Genomic DNA, 15723 nt, shown 5'->3' on the forward strand with positions numbered 1-15723 from the left:
CTTCAGCAGACTTGGCCACTTCACTTCCCACGCAATACAATACGTATCCTGAAGATTCAATCGTTTCCCCTCAATCTGTGCCTGACACACCCATGGAACGAATGCCAGAGGGTTGTGGAGGTGTCTGTGACGGCTGGCAAACATTCAAAACATCTTGAAGCCCCTGGAATGCCCTCCCAGAGGTCATGGGATTGCAGGTAAGTAAGCAATTTATTTGCATCCTGCTCTTCTACCATTGTACTCAAAAGAAGCTTATGTCAGCTATACATAATACATCAAATACTTATTTCTGAAATGTCATTAAAGATAATAGCATTAAAAACTGCAAAGCCTGTTAAATGTTAGGAGGGCAGTGAGCAGGATGTTTGTATAAGATTCCATGTCAGCAGAGATTGTATCTGTGGGGCAAACTTAGTGGAATTTTGCCTCACTGTGTGCTCTGTCTTATATTTTAAGTCTGCAGAAAAGCTGCTTTTCCCAGTGTAAAGAAAAGTAGTAGGGATTGTGCTAGGCAACTTTAGCATGAATTGAGGAAAGGATTTCCTTCCCTCTGTTGTATTTTATGGACACTTTGTGCATGCAGACAACACAGAAAGGTCCTTGAGTAAGAAACCTGCAACATTTCAGAAGGACAGGTGCAGGAGTTAGGAATATGGGGATAAAGGTTTTTTGGGTCTGTTTTCTGCTCAGTTGACAGCACCAGCCACAAAAAAATTAAGTGCTTCATCCTTGATGGAATACATGACTGAAACACTTAACTGAGAAAATATAAGGGAACATAACTGTATTGTTTTTATACACTATATACTGGATACTATTTTACCTGTTGCAGCCTATGGAATGAATTCAGTTTGGAGAACATCTTGGAGGCAGCACATTTCAGTGGTGGGTGGGACAGAAGACAATAGGGCAGGGCCAATGCATGAGAAGTACCCTCTTATTCCAGTTTGACATTCTGTCTGCCAGTAACTAAGCCTTCGGTGAGGCATTTCAACCTATTAAAGTGGGGGAAATGACCTAAAAGCCAGGAAAATTAATAGGACATTTGCAGAATGTAGGACTGCCAGATGGTGGCTTCAGGTAGGCCTGGTTGATTAGGGTCACAGGGCTGAGTCTCTACACTGCTGTGCAAAGGGAAGCATAAAATATTGAGGTGTTTTGGAAAGGGTTGCCTGCTTCCCTTTTGTGGGTGACTTGCTGTTCTTTGTGGTGTTATGCACTCACACATGCTGCTTATGGCTGTTCCTTACAACCAGGGAATCTTCCATGCTCATAAGCCCTCAGTGTACCCCAACCCTATTTTCTTTCTGTAGGAGAGGAGTTATATGACTTGCCTTTGCCATCACCAGGCTTTATATTAGGGTAGAAATGCAGAAAACACCTGCCAGGAGCTCCAAACAGCACTGGTATTTAAAAAAAAAGAAAAAAAGAAGTCACCAGCCAACAACCAGTTGACAGCAAGTGTTGGGCTCTCATCATCCAGAGTTCATGTCAAAGTACCTGATAGTACTTCAAACAGACACACGCACACACACGATCTGTTAAGTCTCCAGAAAGAGGTAGAGGAAACATGTGAGTGTAAGCTGGGAAGTACATGGACAGATGGATGCACATGACCATTGGAGATGTCCTTCATCTGTTAGGATGAGCATAAACCTACAGCTCATTCTTGCACCAATCCTTCATTATCCCCAGTCTGTAACTCAGGAGTGTATATTAACTGATTCTTCGTTTGTCTTCTGTTCAGTTCTGTTTGGTTTGTACAGGGCTAAGCAGCTTGGTGACCTCTAGACAATATAGTAACCTCTAGGTACCTTCCATAATCCCTGAGTGTTGGTTATGCTGGCTGAAACTGAAAGTAATTGTGGTCCGAAGCATCTGGAAGATATCAGGTTGCCCACTCCTGTTGCAATGAATAACATCGGTTGTTTGACGATGCCAAGAACTTGTGAGAACCTGTGATGAGGAGCTTCTCTAAATCAATATTTGAGATGAGAATCAGATGAAAAACCTATCTAGTTCAGCCTCCTGTTTTCCACAGTGACTAACAGGACACTCTTGGAAAGTCATGAGGGCAGAAGCTTTCACCTGCTGCTAGTCCTGTGTAATTAGTCCTGATCTCAGAGTAACATAAAGTCATCATAATTAGTAATAACCACCATTAGCCCTCAAGAAGTGAGAGAAAGAGGGGGAGAGAGAGAGAGTGTAAGTCCTTGGGAATATCTTGAAGGAATTTAGGCAAAACAACAGCACTCCTTTCCAAATGGATCATAATATATATTATATTATATAAACATGTCTCTGACAGCAGTGGGTCCGAGATAGGACTTCCCTGAAAGATCTTAAAATCTAAGCAAGGTTTAGCCAGATTCTCCTCCCTGGTCACTGAGACAGCCTTTACATTTAAGGCACTTCCAGCTGAACCGCCCATGTGGCTGTTGAGGCTGTTAATCCTGCTCTTGAGGCTACAACAGCTGGGGATTATTTCTACAAAAGAGTTCACATGCATGGAAGGAAAAATGTGGGGAGAGCCGCTCTAGAGTAAACAAAAACTCTATCTCACGTGCACCCACCACCCCACCGTGTCAGAAAAGTGGGTCACGGCAACTCTTCCTTCCATGCCCTGCCAGAGGGATTTGCGCTTCTGTGGAAAATGTTACAGTGGGAGAGTCGGTTCCCAAGTTTGCTGAGCAAACCTGGATTGTTTCTTGAACAAAAACACTGTTTGAGTTTTGCACATTATGCAGCAGCCCCAAACTGTTCTCAGCAAGTCAGAGATGATGTGGAATGATGCAAAATGATAGTGTAGGAGCTGGTTTTGATTTTAATGGCCCGCTGCAGCTTCTGTTTGCTTCTGCTTTTCAGTTTCACACTGATGTAAATATTATGGGATGACTTCATACTCCAAGTGCTTGTGTAGGACAATGAGTGGCAAGGCATTTTTCATTTCTATTAGTTTTGCCCCAAACTATTCTCATTATTTCCCTCCCTTTTTTCCCTTTCAAGGAACTCATGGTGCCCTCCATAATTCTCCTCCTCCACTCCATCTTATCCTCACAACAGATCTGTGAGGTCACTTAGGCAGAGAGCCAGTGACTGACCCAAAGTCACCCAGCAAACTTGGTGGCGAAGTGGAGACTAGAACTCAGATCTCCTGGATCCCGGCACAACACTCTAACCAGGACACTACACTGGCTGTCAGATCAATGGCAAACTTATTTACAAAGTTGCCTTGACTGAGTAGACCTGCCGTGAGCAGAATGAGGCAGTCATCTGAAGTGGAAGATGCTGAGAAGGACAGTAGCCACCTGCTCCTGGCATCTTTCTTTGCCATCTTTTATTTCTACGAGATGACAGAGGGATGAGTTCCTCCATGACAGGGCTGTGTGTACCCGCTAAGCGAGGCTGCTGCCCTCCAGTATAGAGGATGCCGCCTCCTCACCCACCAGTGCTGAATTAGGACCCCACTGCTCCCATGCCTGGAAGCACAGGGACACCATCGTATGGTTTGCCTCAGGCAGAAGAGCACCTGTGCCAGCCGACCCAGGAAATCCTCCACATGCAGCTCACAGCTGGTTGGGTGCAGCCTCTGCCATGGGCAAAATCCAGCTCTTGGCGCTCCACCCCAAAGGCTGACATTGGAAATGCCATTTCACCCATAAAACCTTCAGCAGAGCAGGGGATGGGGATGGTGGTTCTCTATTTGACTGGCCACGGGCCTGGCACACGCAGGATCTGCAATCGCTTTTCCGGCAATGACCATGCCTACAGCGATCACATCAGTAGGCGTTCAGTAAGCCTCTGATGTGCCCCCTTGGCTCATGTGCACAGCCCCAGGACAAGAAAAAAGCATGCGTGCATTTCAGTGTCCCAAGCATCTGGCATTCACTGTTGTGTTTTGCTCTGATAAGAACTTTCCATTTGCTGTAAGGACTCCTTTTGCAGATACAGCTCAGGCAGTGGAACTGGCACATTAGGATGTTTCAGAAGGGAAGTCATGATTCTCAGACCATGCTGCTTGCCCTGCCCCAAGCAGCTACTGCTTGGCCTTATTACTAGGCTGCTCCAGATGTTTATGGGGGAACTGAATTAGGGCTGACATTTCAAGACTTTCTAACTAATCAATTTATCCAGACAAAAACAAAGTGCATTTGTTGATTACTCATTGTATGGGACCCAAATATATTAGACCCAAGAATACATTTCTGGTTAGGTAACAGCACTTTTATCTGGCATCCGAACTAGAATGCACTGTTAGATTGGAATATTCTAGATTTTGCTCCCACTGCAAAAGTAGAGCCATAGCTCATTTGTGTTCAGGCTGGATGTGTGCGATTTCTGCACATCTGAATACTTGTGGGAGATCACGCGTGGCAGATGAATAATGACCATGAAGCTCCACTGGCTCCCGATTGAAGTCCGGGCCCAATTCAAGGTGTTGGTTATGACCTATAAAGCCCTCAACGGCTTGGGTCCTGGGTATCTAAAGGAACGCCTGCGTCCATATATGCCCTCCCGCCCCTTGAGATCAGCAACAGATGCCCTTCTCCAGGAACCCTCTGTGAATGATATTAGGAGGGTGAGTACCCGGAGGAGGGCCTCCTCTGTGGTGGTGCCCCATCTATGGAATGCGCTCCCCAGAGAGGTCCGCCTGGCGCCATCATTATTTGTTTTTTGGCGCCAGGCTAAGACCTTTTTATTTAAAACTTATTTTAAGTGTTAATTTGTTGTGTAGGATTTTAAAATTTTTAAGCCAAGATGCACCGGGTTTTAATATTTTTATTGTATAACTTTGTTTTTGCATAACTTTGTATAACTTTGTTTTTGTTGTAAGGCACCCCGAGGCTTTGTTGCGATGGGGGCGGCATAAAAATGTTTTAAATAAATAAATAAATGCCATAGGCAAATGCTAGGATTTGGGCTGTGAACCAAGTCAGATTTCTGAGAGGTCCTGTAGTTTCTCTCTCCACATTAAAATCACATTTAACAACTCCACCTTGCTGCTTTAAGATAAGGGCACTGGAGACCTATCGATATTCTCGTGAACTGGGCAGGGAGAGGAAATTTGCGTGATAACCCCATTGCTTGTTAGAGCGCTACAGCAAGTCCATCTCATGGTCTACATGAACTCTTAGAATTTTCTTTCCTGGACAAATGTACTGTCTTGAATAATCAAATGAACACATCTAAGAAAAGGATTTCTGATGAAATGCTATTTTTTCATAATAATGTGTGAGGACAAGCATGGTCACATAAGCAATATATTTACTATTAGCTTCTGTCTCAGAAGTTACACTGGATCTTTTCTTTTCTTTTTGATTCACCAGGGGCTAGCAGCCAACTCAGTTATCTAATTGGATGGAAAACTCCTGTTTTCTTCCATTTGGACAATGTCTGCTTTTGCACAAAGCCACTAAACACAGCTGGGCTTAAATGTACAATGTTAGCCTCAGCAAAAGAAGAAAAAAAGCTCAGTTTGAGGTTAATAACTGGTCTGCCCTCTTTTCTCTGTCTGATCTCTAAGATCTCTGATTACCCAAACCTAAAGGAATTTTACTTTCCCCTCCTTGGAAATCCACCATCTTTTTTTGTTCAGTGTCATCGCCTTCTTCGCAAACTGTCCAGCTTGCTCTTAAGCCTACAAATGGCCACGGGGTCTTAGATATTTTCCTGCTAGCTAAATTGCAAAGCAGTTCCTTCTCCTCTCTTTCTTAAGACAAACTCTAAATCAATTAGCTTTATCAGCCCTTTCAGGGCTGACTTTTTTGTTCTCAATAACATTTGGGAAGGACTGTGAAGTTTTGGAAGAGTAGGAAGAAGACAATAACAATGGCAATGACTTTCTGTCAGGAACCAGGTAGGAATGTGGGTGTTCATTGTAGTCTGAAGAGTGGCAGGTACAGCTGAGTTGATCGGTCAAGAGCAAAATGCCAACCTCTTAGTCTTTCCACCAGTCCTAGCCAACCCAAAGGCCTAATGGTGCCGCCAGTCACAGGCCCAGTTAGTGCATTTCCCTCTTCTCTGGCACCTGGGGAGCCTATGTCAGAGCTTCAGCTTGGTTCATGATCCTTTCGCATCTTGTTCCTTCAGCCCCAGCAGATTGTCTTCACCATTTAGCAGCGCCATGAAGGTGCCGTGCTGCCAGCCAGGTACTGCACCTTGTGAGACTTACTCTGGGAGAACCAACATATGCAAGCACAGGTCTGAGTTCTCCGACAAAACTGTCAAGCTGGTCAGCAGAATGGCAGAACTGGTGAAAGGCAATCCGTCAGTGCGAGTATTTTACAAATGAGGAAATGTGAGGTGAAGCAGTACCAAGTCAGCAATGGTACAGTGCTGTTGTGATCAGATCTGTGTTAAGGATCAGCAACTCTCTGGCCTGCACTCTTAAGCATAAACATCCCATTTTACATATGGGGAACACTGAGGCTCAGAGTCAGATAACTTGTCCATGGAGCTGGCAAATAATTTTGCAGCCTTTTTGCAACTCATAACTGCTTGGGGATTTACTGCAGATCCACCCCCTCAATAGATCCCAATCTGCCTTCTGCTTGTCCATTGCTGGCTCATTGTTTGTGGGAAGATGCATTCCTTCTTACTCACCTTTGCAGCCCTTCTTTCCTGAAGAAATTCTATGTGCCTTGTAAATCTTACAGGTTTCAAGTGGGGAGGGGAGTTCATCCAGTAAAAGAAACCACCTTAACTTGATTTCTCTGGCAGAGCTTTTCTCTTGTTAAAGAAACCAGCCGTTTGACCTGAATACAAAAGCGACATCTGTAACCCCAGAATAATTGGCAGTGATGACTCCCAACGATGGTTAAAGGTTGAGCTGCAACCGAGTTGCGTTGCATGTGCAGATACAGGTGTTTTCTGCATTTCTACCCCAAGATCCTTCCAAAAGCACAACTCCTGGTCTAATCACACAGCCTCATAGACTCAGGAGGCCTGGGTAACTTTTCGGTTTGTGCTGAGTTAGAGAATGGATGATATAGGCCTAATGACAATGTTTTGTTTGTTCATTTTCAGCTGCTTTTTATCACACCTTTCCACAAAAGGTGGAATTGGTCTCTCTCTCTCCTTTTTCAGAGTCACAACGAAACAAAAATTCTTCATCAAAAGAGTAAGAGATAAATGGCAATCAAATAGCATCAGTTGAAAAATGAAAGCTTTACTTGTAGCGGGGAGAGAAAGGCTGCAGTGACAGGCACCATCCTGGCACCATGCTTCTCTGGTGGATGGTGCCAGGACAAGACCTGGGGGAAAGGACGAGATGGAGCTCTGACCAGAGACCCGAGCTGAGCGGACTGGCAGTTGCGTCTGACTTAGCAGTGTTGGCACAACACCGCCCTCTGCCCCATGAAGAGCAGCAGCCTTGCTTAGGGAGTAGATCCGACCACACGGGACTTGCTGCTTTGCCCTCGGACTCCTTGCAGCTGCTCCATACCCCTGACTTCTGTCTGAGAGAGACACCTCACTCCACCTAATGGCAGGCCCAGCCCGGCCAATGTAACCATCCCATTCCAGCCTGGCTAAGAGGCCACGGTGGACCAAGCCAGACTTGAAAGGACAAATCTGAAAGGGGAGCAAGTGTGGCGTAGTGGTTAGAGAGGTGAGTTGGGGTTTGGAAGATTCAGGTTCTAGTCCCTGCTCAGCCACAAAGCTTACTGGGTGACTTCGGACCAGTTGCAGAGTCTCAGCCGAACCTACCTCAGTTGGTAGTTGCTGTGAGGATAAAAGGAGAGGAGGAGAACCTTGTCAGCCCTCTTTGGATTCCTTGTGAGAGGTAGAACAGTGGGGTACAACTGTGATGCTGCTGCAGAAGTTCAAATGGAAGACATTCTGCTGCAATCACAACAGGAGATTCTAGATCAGTGATAGCGAACCTTTTAGAGACCGAGTGCCCAAACTACAACCCAAAATGCACTTATTTATCACAATGTGCCAACACTGCAATAAAACCTGAAAACTATGGTTTTAGTTTAAAAAAACAACTCACCTTGGCAGCGGACTGACTGGAATGGCGAAAGCTCAGACAAGTTGCGGCTAATGAGTCACAGCTCATGATGTCATCACCTGGCGCCACTACTCCTTTCCGAGCATGCGCATACCCCTATGTGCGCTATTATCCGATGCTCGGATGCTGGGGCGATGCTGATGCTAACTGGCTTGCGTGCCGACAGAGAGGGCTCTGCGTGCCCACTGTGGCATGTGTGCCATAGGTTTGCCACCACTGCTCTACCCTGGGACACACCCCTAACCTTAATATAGGGGTAAAGTTACATTGAAAGGAGGATGATTTTGAAAAAGCCTTCCTTGAGTATCTTTTTCTGCACAGCTCAGCATTTCTGCCCATTCTAAACACATTCCAACCATCAAAACCATGCCAGGACAACTCATTTTCGTAACCCTAACCCTAATAAAGGGCTAAAGCTCCATTGAAAATAATGCGATTTTGAAAAGGCCCTCCTTGAGTAGCTCTTTCTGCACAGCTCATCATTTCTGCCCATTCTAAATACATTCTAACTATCAAAACCATGCCAGGACACCTCGTTTGTCTAACCCCAACCCTACCCTGGTGCACACCCCTAACCCTAATATAGGGGTAAAGTTGCATTGAAAGGTGGACGATTTTGAAAAAGCCTTCCTTGAGCAGCTCTTTCTGCCCATTCTAAACACAATAAAACCTGAAAACTGAGGTTTTCGTTTAGAAAAAACACCTCACAGCAGTCTAAGCAAATACACACACACACACACACACCCCCTTGGCAGTGCACTGACTGGCCATGGAAAAGCTTGGACAAGTCACGGTTAATATGTCATGGCTTGTAATGTGATTGCCACTGCTGCTTTCCAAACATGCGCATGGCCCCTATGTGCGCTGTTATCCAATGCTCAGCGGCTGGGGTGATGCTGGGTCGACCTGGCTCGTGTGCCGACAGCGAGGGCTCTGCGTGTCTGCTGTGGCACGCGTGCTGTAGGTTCGCCACCACTGTTCTAGATAATAGGCCTGAAGGAGAATGCTATGAAGGCTTCTGCACACGAGGCATTGATTCTGCTCTCAGGATCCCTTGGTCATGGAAGTTTATGAGGCTTTTCCAGAATGTCATCATCTTCCAGCAGCTTTTCCATGTTTTTAGCCTTTTTTTGAGATTTTTTTTTAGAGAGAGGAACGACAGCTCTTAAAATTCAAATGGGACAAAAGCCTTGTGTATTGCTACAAGTCCACCATATTGCAGCACATTCTCGTGTTTGGTTAATATAATAGAGAGAGAGGCAGAGAAATACGAACCCCATGAAGAAGAAAAAAATCCATGTAAAAAGACATATTTTTCCTCCCTCAATGAAAATGGAAGAATATGCCTCAGCAAAGTAAGGGCTTAAATCTGTCACATACAGAATCCACAAACAGGCTCAAGACTCAGGCTGGGACTAGGTTCAGACTCTAAGAGCTCCCCAGGGAAGGCAGATCATGATCAACAAGATTCCAGAGATGATTCTCTTCCTCCACAGAGCCTGTTAGAGATCAGACTGCCAAGTGAAGGTGCACAGACCTGGCTGGGAGGGTGCTGAGGTTTGTTTGAAGAACCTTCACTTTGTGGGATCATCAGATATTTTCAGATTGTGCTCCCTGCTAAACATCTTAGATGACCCACCCCAGACTCTGAAGGATCTGAGTAACCCACAGTTGATATAAATGGAGACCCAGAGGATTCCTCCTTGTCTTTTGAGAGCTCTTCAGAGGGTTCCGTCTCAGATTCCAACTCGGATGGCTTCAGGGATCATGAAACCTCCTGCATCCATGCTCCTGGCTTGGAATTAACACCTACTTCAGGGATTTATTTATTTATTAAAACATTTCTATGCCACCCCTTGCCAAGGCCTCGGGGCGGCTTACAACATCAAATACAAAATACAAAAGATAGCAGATGTTCCTGGATTGCTGTTCTTCCACCCTTCACCTGTGCGACTGCAGCTGGTGGGGATTGTATTTCAACAACACCTGGGATGATGCTACACATACCATCCCTCCAGATCTAATTTGGCCAGAACTAAGGAGATGTCACTAAAAGACGATCTAGGGCTTGAGTTACAATAGTAACTTCTTGGCTACTATGACTTGGCTATATGGTTATAGAAATGCAGTCTAGAGTTTTCTTTGCAGTTGAAAAGAGAGGTGAAAAACTGCTGGTGTAAGAAAACCAGGGTTGGGTCTATCCATTATGGGATGCCACTGAAATGAAATTAATACATAAATAATGATGCCGGCTTGCCTAAGTACTTCATGTGCCGAGGTCCATTTTAACTCTTGTGCACATTTGTTACAAATTCAACATATATTAAATGCTACGTGGCATGTACAAGTATAATGGTTTAAGCATTCTTTTTCAAGGAACAATATTGATCTGGTAGCAGGTCAGATGTGAAGGGCTTTGGAATTATGATAATTTACACAATTCCTAAAACCATTAGGTAATATACAAAAGTTAAAGATCACTCTGGTCCTGCTCACAGATTAAAGAGCTAATCAAAGACCAAGACAAGTATGTTAGGGAGGGGAGGGGAGGAGAGGAGAGGAAGGTCAGTCAGGGAAAACCAGGAAGAAAAGATGTCTTTTAAGGAGGTCCTTGAATGCAATAACAAAGGAAGTGAACTGGGTGTCTGGGGGAAGAGCATTTTAGTTCTTGGCAATTGTAACGGAAAAGGGATGCAGGCAGGAGCAAAGAGGGTAAATTTAGATACACTCGCTTAAAATAGATTGCTGTTCACAAAATAGTTCAAAGTGGTTTACAAAAATAAAAGAGTATCCTCTTTAAATTAGAAACGACACAAATAAGGCCATAAAAGAGAACATCCACTAGTCAGTGAAGATGAAAAAGGCCCAGTTCATTCAAATTCCAACTGAAACTGAAGTGTATTTCTACCCCTCCGAGACCCTAAGGAGGTGGGAGGTTTCCTCACTGCACTTCGTGACTGTAAAGGCACTTCCTTGTACTAAATTCCAAATAGATCTGAAGATTGGGCTGAACGCAAAGCTGATTATGCTTTGATTTCTCCCTACAGCTTCTTCCAACACACCATCTATTTGTAGAAGGAGTAAGTCAGAACGTTCAAAAGGACGTTTCTCAGCCTCACATTTATGCCTGCTAGTATAGCTTGGGAATGACCCAAGACCTGCCTTCTTAAAGCATGGCAGTACAGGACTTACCATATGACAAGTTTTGCTAAGTTGCTACATAGATAATCTAATGGCTTCTCCTTCCAAAATCTTAGCAAGTTACCTTTTGTCCTCTGGAATGACCCCCAGGTAAAGTTCCATATTTTACCATAAAAAACAAGAGACATCCTGTAACACCCTCTTACAATCCTCTCTCATTTTCTTGCTTCTTAATCAATAGGAGTAGCACTCAAAATACATCTCGCTTTGCCTTGCATGGCTCCAGTGGCTATGCTGCTACACAGTTAGCTAAAGGGTGGATGTACAAAAACAAGCAACCTTATACCCAAGTTGTCTTCATAGTTTCTATCTTTCTAACCCTGGCAGTAATCAGAGCTGCTTCTGTGGGTGGCTGGCACATGGGGCAGCCTTCCCCAAGGCAGCACCCTCCAGGCTTGCTTGCCTTCCCCTTCCGTCACCCTGGCCGATGGACATGCTGGCTGGGGCTGATGGCAGTTGCAATGCAAGGCATTTGGAAGGCACCAGCTTGGCCGTGGCTGACCCACACATTAGACACCTGTGCAGTGTATATCCTTACACTCAGTGTTTTTTTGTAAAAAAAAAAAAAAAGAAGAAGAAGAAAAAAGGTCCCCGCCGGCAGTAAGCACTCGACCACATGCACACCAATCCCAAGCCGAGCAGCAGCAGCAGCAGCGCCCTCACTATCTCACTATCAGATAGCAGATAGCAGACCCAAAAGCAGCCTGCAGGCACCATGTGAATGAGGTTTGCTGCTGATCTGCTATGATTCAAAATCACTTCGTAAAATCCGTTGGAAAAAAAGGTGCCGGAACACCGTTCTGGTGCGTTCTGTGACAAAAAAAGCCCTGCTTACACTTACAGCTGGGATGCTCTGACTTGGGCAGTGCCAGAAGGTTCCTGTCGACAGCCTAGTTCGCATGCTGTCAGAGCCTCAGATCCACTTATGCTTGGCAGCTGACCGGCACGGCTGGCTTTGCCCACATTACTCCAGTCTGGATGGAGCTGCTCATTTGCAGACCCAGTGCAAGGCTTTGGCATGCCACATTCATGTCATAAATGGTTTGGGATTCAACATTGCTGCCTAACATAATATCAGCCTGCCCAAGGCAGCCTTCGGATTACAGCCACCATAACCCACAGTAATGGGGAAGCATAATGGGAGTTGTAAACCCACATATCTGGAAGGCAGCAGGCTGGGGAAGGCTTGTATAAAGGTTGCATCTGATGGGTTTCCATCTGTGGGTCCTCATATTGCATGTTTGTGTTTACAAACTGTCCTGGAATGGAATTTAATAAATGGTGATGTACAAATGCTTTAAACCAATTCTGCACTGTAGTAATAGAAGGGGGGCTTGAAAGTGTCGACACCCTCGGATTACACGGAAGAAAGACAGTGTTTGGATGATCAAGGCTGCATGACACATTCTGTTGAGTTGCACTCTCAGATATGTTATAAGAAAATTATGTCAAATATACACCTTTCTCACATCAAGCCATGTTTAAAAGTTTAAAGCATAAGAGCTTTTGCTGGAGAAGCTTACGTGAGAACCATTTGTGTTTTGTTAACAACTGAATTATACAATGGAAAGTGCAGGGCAGCCTTGGGGGAAGGGGGAACCCTCTAATGTTCCTTTGGAGAAATAACAGCTGTTTTTTGTGAACACAGAAAGCTGAAGAGCAAAGAAAATATCCCTTGTAAAATGCGAGGACTTGGACAGGAGGAAGTCAGTAATGAGGAGAGGATGTTAAGAAGGGGGAGAGTGCCTCACCTGCTTTATCCATCCACAGTGAGGGAATTCAGTGCTGAGCCTCCAGATGTTGAGCAAAACTCCGATTCACAGGAGTTTCCTGTCAGTGTCCACCAGTAACACGAATTTACAGCCACATGAGAGAGCACTTTGGTTTTCTGCCAGTCTTGTCTTTGCATAACTGCAAATGGAAGGATGCGACTGCAGTCAACAATCCCTTCCAGACAATGACTTAGAAGATACCAGCTGCATGGTAAAATTAGACAGCACATTCTGCTCTGGCAAGTAACAGGCAAAGTTTTCCTGTGTTCCAGAGTCTTGACAGTTTGTTCCTAGTCTAAGGAACTCCAGCTTAAAGAACAGAACTGGGGGAGGGGAGGTCTCAAATCAGTTCTTAGCATAGAAGTTTCAAATGGGGGAGAAACCTTTGTTCAGTGGGACGTGTGCTGATTGCAGAAGGCTTGAGGTTTGGTTCTCTGCATCTCCACCAAAAGGTTCAGGCATCATTGACAGTACTGGGCTTGGTTAGAGGTGGAGGCCCCTGGACTACTTGCTGTCCTCACCCACTTTCATGCAGTTCTCAGATTAATTTTGAAAACTATTTGCACACTATTAGTTCAGAGCTCTAGCAAGACTGTTCTGCCCCTTCCCTGGCAGTCTGCAAGCTGGGAAGCAACAGCGAGAGTTGGGAAAAGGGGATGGCAGAAAGAGGGAGGATAAGAGGGGACAGGAAGAGAAAGAGAACCCACCACCACTGGCCTCCAATAGATTAGCCATGAGGGAATGCAGCCACCATCAGGGAGAAAAACGGTTGCCCATGCCTGGGCTAGATGAACAAGTAATTTGCCTTGGTAAATGGCAGCTTCTTGGGTGTCTTCAGAGCTTATATGTGGCCCTTGAACAACCAGGTGATCAGTACAAATACATGTCGGAATTTAAGAAGCGCCCTGGTGGAAGAAACCAAGGGCCCATCTAGTCTAGCACTCTGTTCACAAGGTGGACACCCAGCTGATGTGAGTGCCATGGCGCCCTCGCACCCCTCTGCTGGTGCACATAGGAATACTGCCTCTTATCCTGGAGGTGGCATCCAGCCATCAGGCCCAGGAGCCACCGATAGCCTTCTTCTCCATGAATGTATCCAATACCCTTTCAAAGCCCTCCAAACTGGTAGCCGTCACAACATCCCGTGGAGGGGAATTCCATGGTTTGCGCTGTGCGAAGAAGGGCCTCCTTGTAGCTGTCCCACACCTCCCAGCCATCAGCTGCATGGCATAAGCCCAGGTGGTCAGCCACTTGCTCCTCAACATGCGTAACTGTGCACATTGCTATATTTTCCCCTGCTCCCCTTTCCCCCAAGCTAGATAGTTCCAGACGTTGTAACATCCCTTTATGAGGGAGTAGCTCCAGCCTCTTGACCATTTAGTTGCTGTTTCCTACACTTTTCCAACCCAACGGTATCCTTTCGTAGGTGGGTGACCAGAACAACACACAGTACTCAAAGTGTGGCTGCACCAGTGCAAGGACAGTATGATCTTTGCAATTTTATGATTCCCGTCCTGCTTCTGCCTAACATGGAATTTGTCTTGTTCATAGACCAGGAATGGCAGGTAGCAGACAGACAATGCCTCCCCGTGGATGTGATGCCGGAGCGGGTTCCACAAGCATGGCGGGGCCTTCTCAGGGGCTGGCAGACATGCCTGGGGAATCGAGCCTAGAGGCAGGAATAGCAACTTGGTACAGTTCCCCTGCTTGTCTGTGCAGGGATGTTTCAACAGCTAAATCAACACGGAGAGGGACTCCCTAAGGTAGGAAGGATGTAGACTTCAAGTGGCTCCTGCTGACTCAAAGTGGGAGGGCGTGTGTGGGGATGCTACCCAAGCCAGCCATCCTGGGCCCGTGTCCTGGTGAGCAGGCCTGGTGGCAGCACTGGGCATCTTCCAGCAGCTGCCAGGAGCACTGAGACCAGTGTTAAGTTCCTTCATCTGCCCCCCAGAACTTTTATTTAGTTTTAGAACTTTTAGTTCTAAAAATGTTCCTTTTAAAAAATTATATCCACAGATTGATGACAGCCCCTCTCGTGTCCCCCATTCAAATACTGCAGCGCCATCAGGTCCTCAATCCTATGCTTTGTAGGCGGTCTTCATCCTTCCAGTGTTGTAGTATCACACTTTTAGTGGCCAAAGGGATGCTGGGAATCCATTTTCTCGGTCAATTTGTTAATTTCCGTGAAGCAGGTAAGTAATTTAGAAGAACATCTACATCCATGAGTATTAAAGATCGTTTCAGTACAATAACGATGCGTAGCAATCGCTACCCTTCACACAAAAAGAAGCAATTGCTGGGCATTGCAAAGACTTTTGTCTGAAAGAAGCATTCACCACCTTGCCCTGCCAGAAATTAGCTGGATGACAAAATCCCTTCCTTGTTAGAGAGATGTTGCCATGTAACTCATGTGTTGATGGTATTAAAGGCAACCGAATATGCACAGACACGGGAGGTGCTAAAGTGCTGATTGAGTAGGTGGGGTCACTGCAGTTCTGCCCATTGCAGTCCCTCTCATGCCCAGATGCACCCATGGGGCCAAAAAGGGAAGGGGCTCTTGCACGAGAGTGGCATCAGCCCCACGTTCCAGCCTCTTCTTCCTTCACAATGGTTCTTACACAGTGTGATATGAGGCCTTCACAAGGCCAGCTGTGCATACCACCCATCTGTGTGGCTTCCTTAGCAGCCACTTGGTGGGGGTGACTTAGAATGTGACGACTTCAGTCCTAGTTAGAG

The sequence above is a fragment of the Varanus komodoensis genome, unplaced genomic scaffold, assembly GCF_004798865.1.
Source record: "Varanus komodoensis strain SLA01 unplaced genomic scaffold, ASM479886v1 scaffold17, whole genome shotgun sequence".
Taxonomy (NCBI): Eukaryota; Metazoa; Chordata; class Lepidosauria; order Squamata; family Varanidae; genus Varanus; species Varanus komodoensis.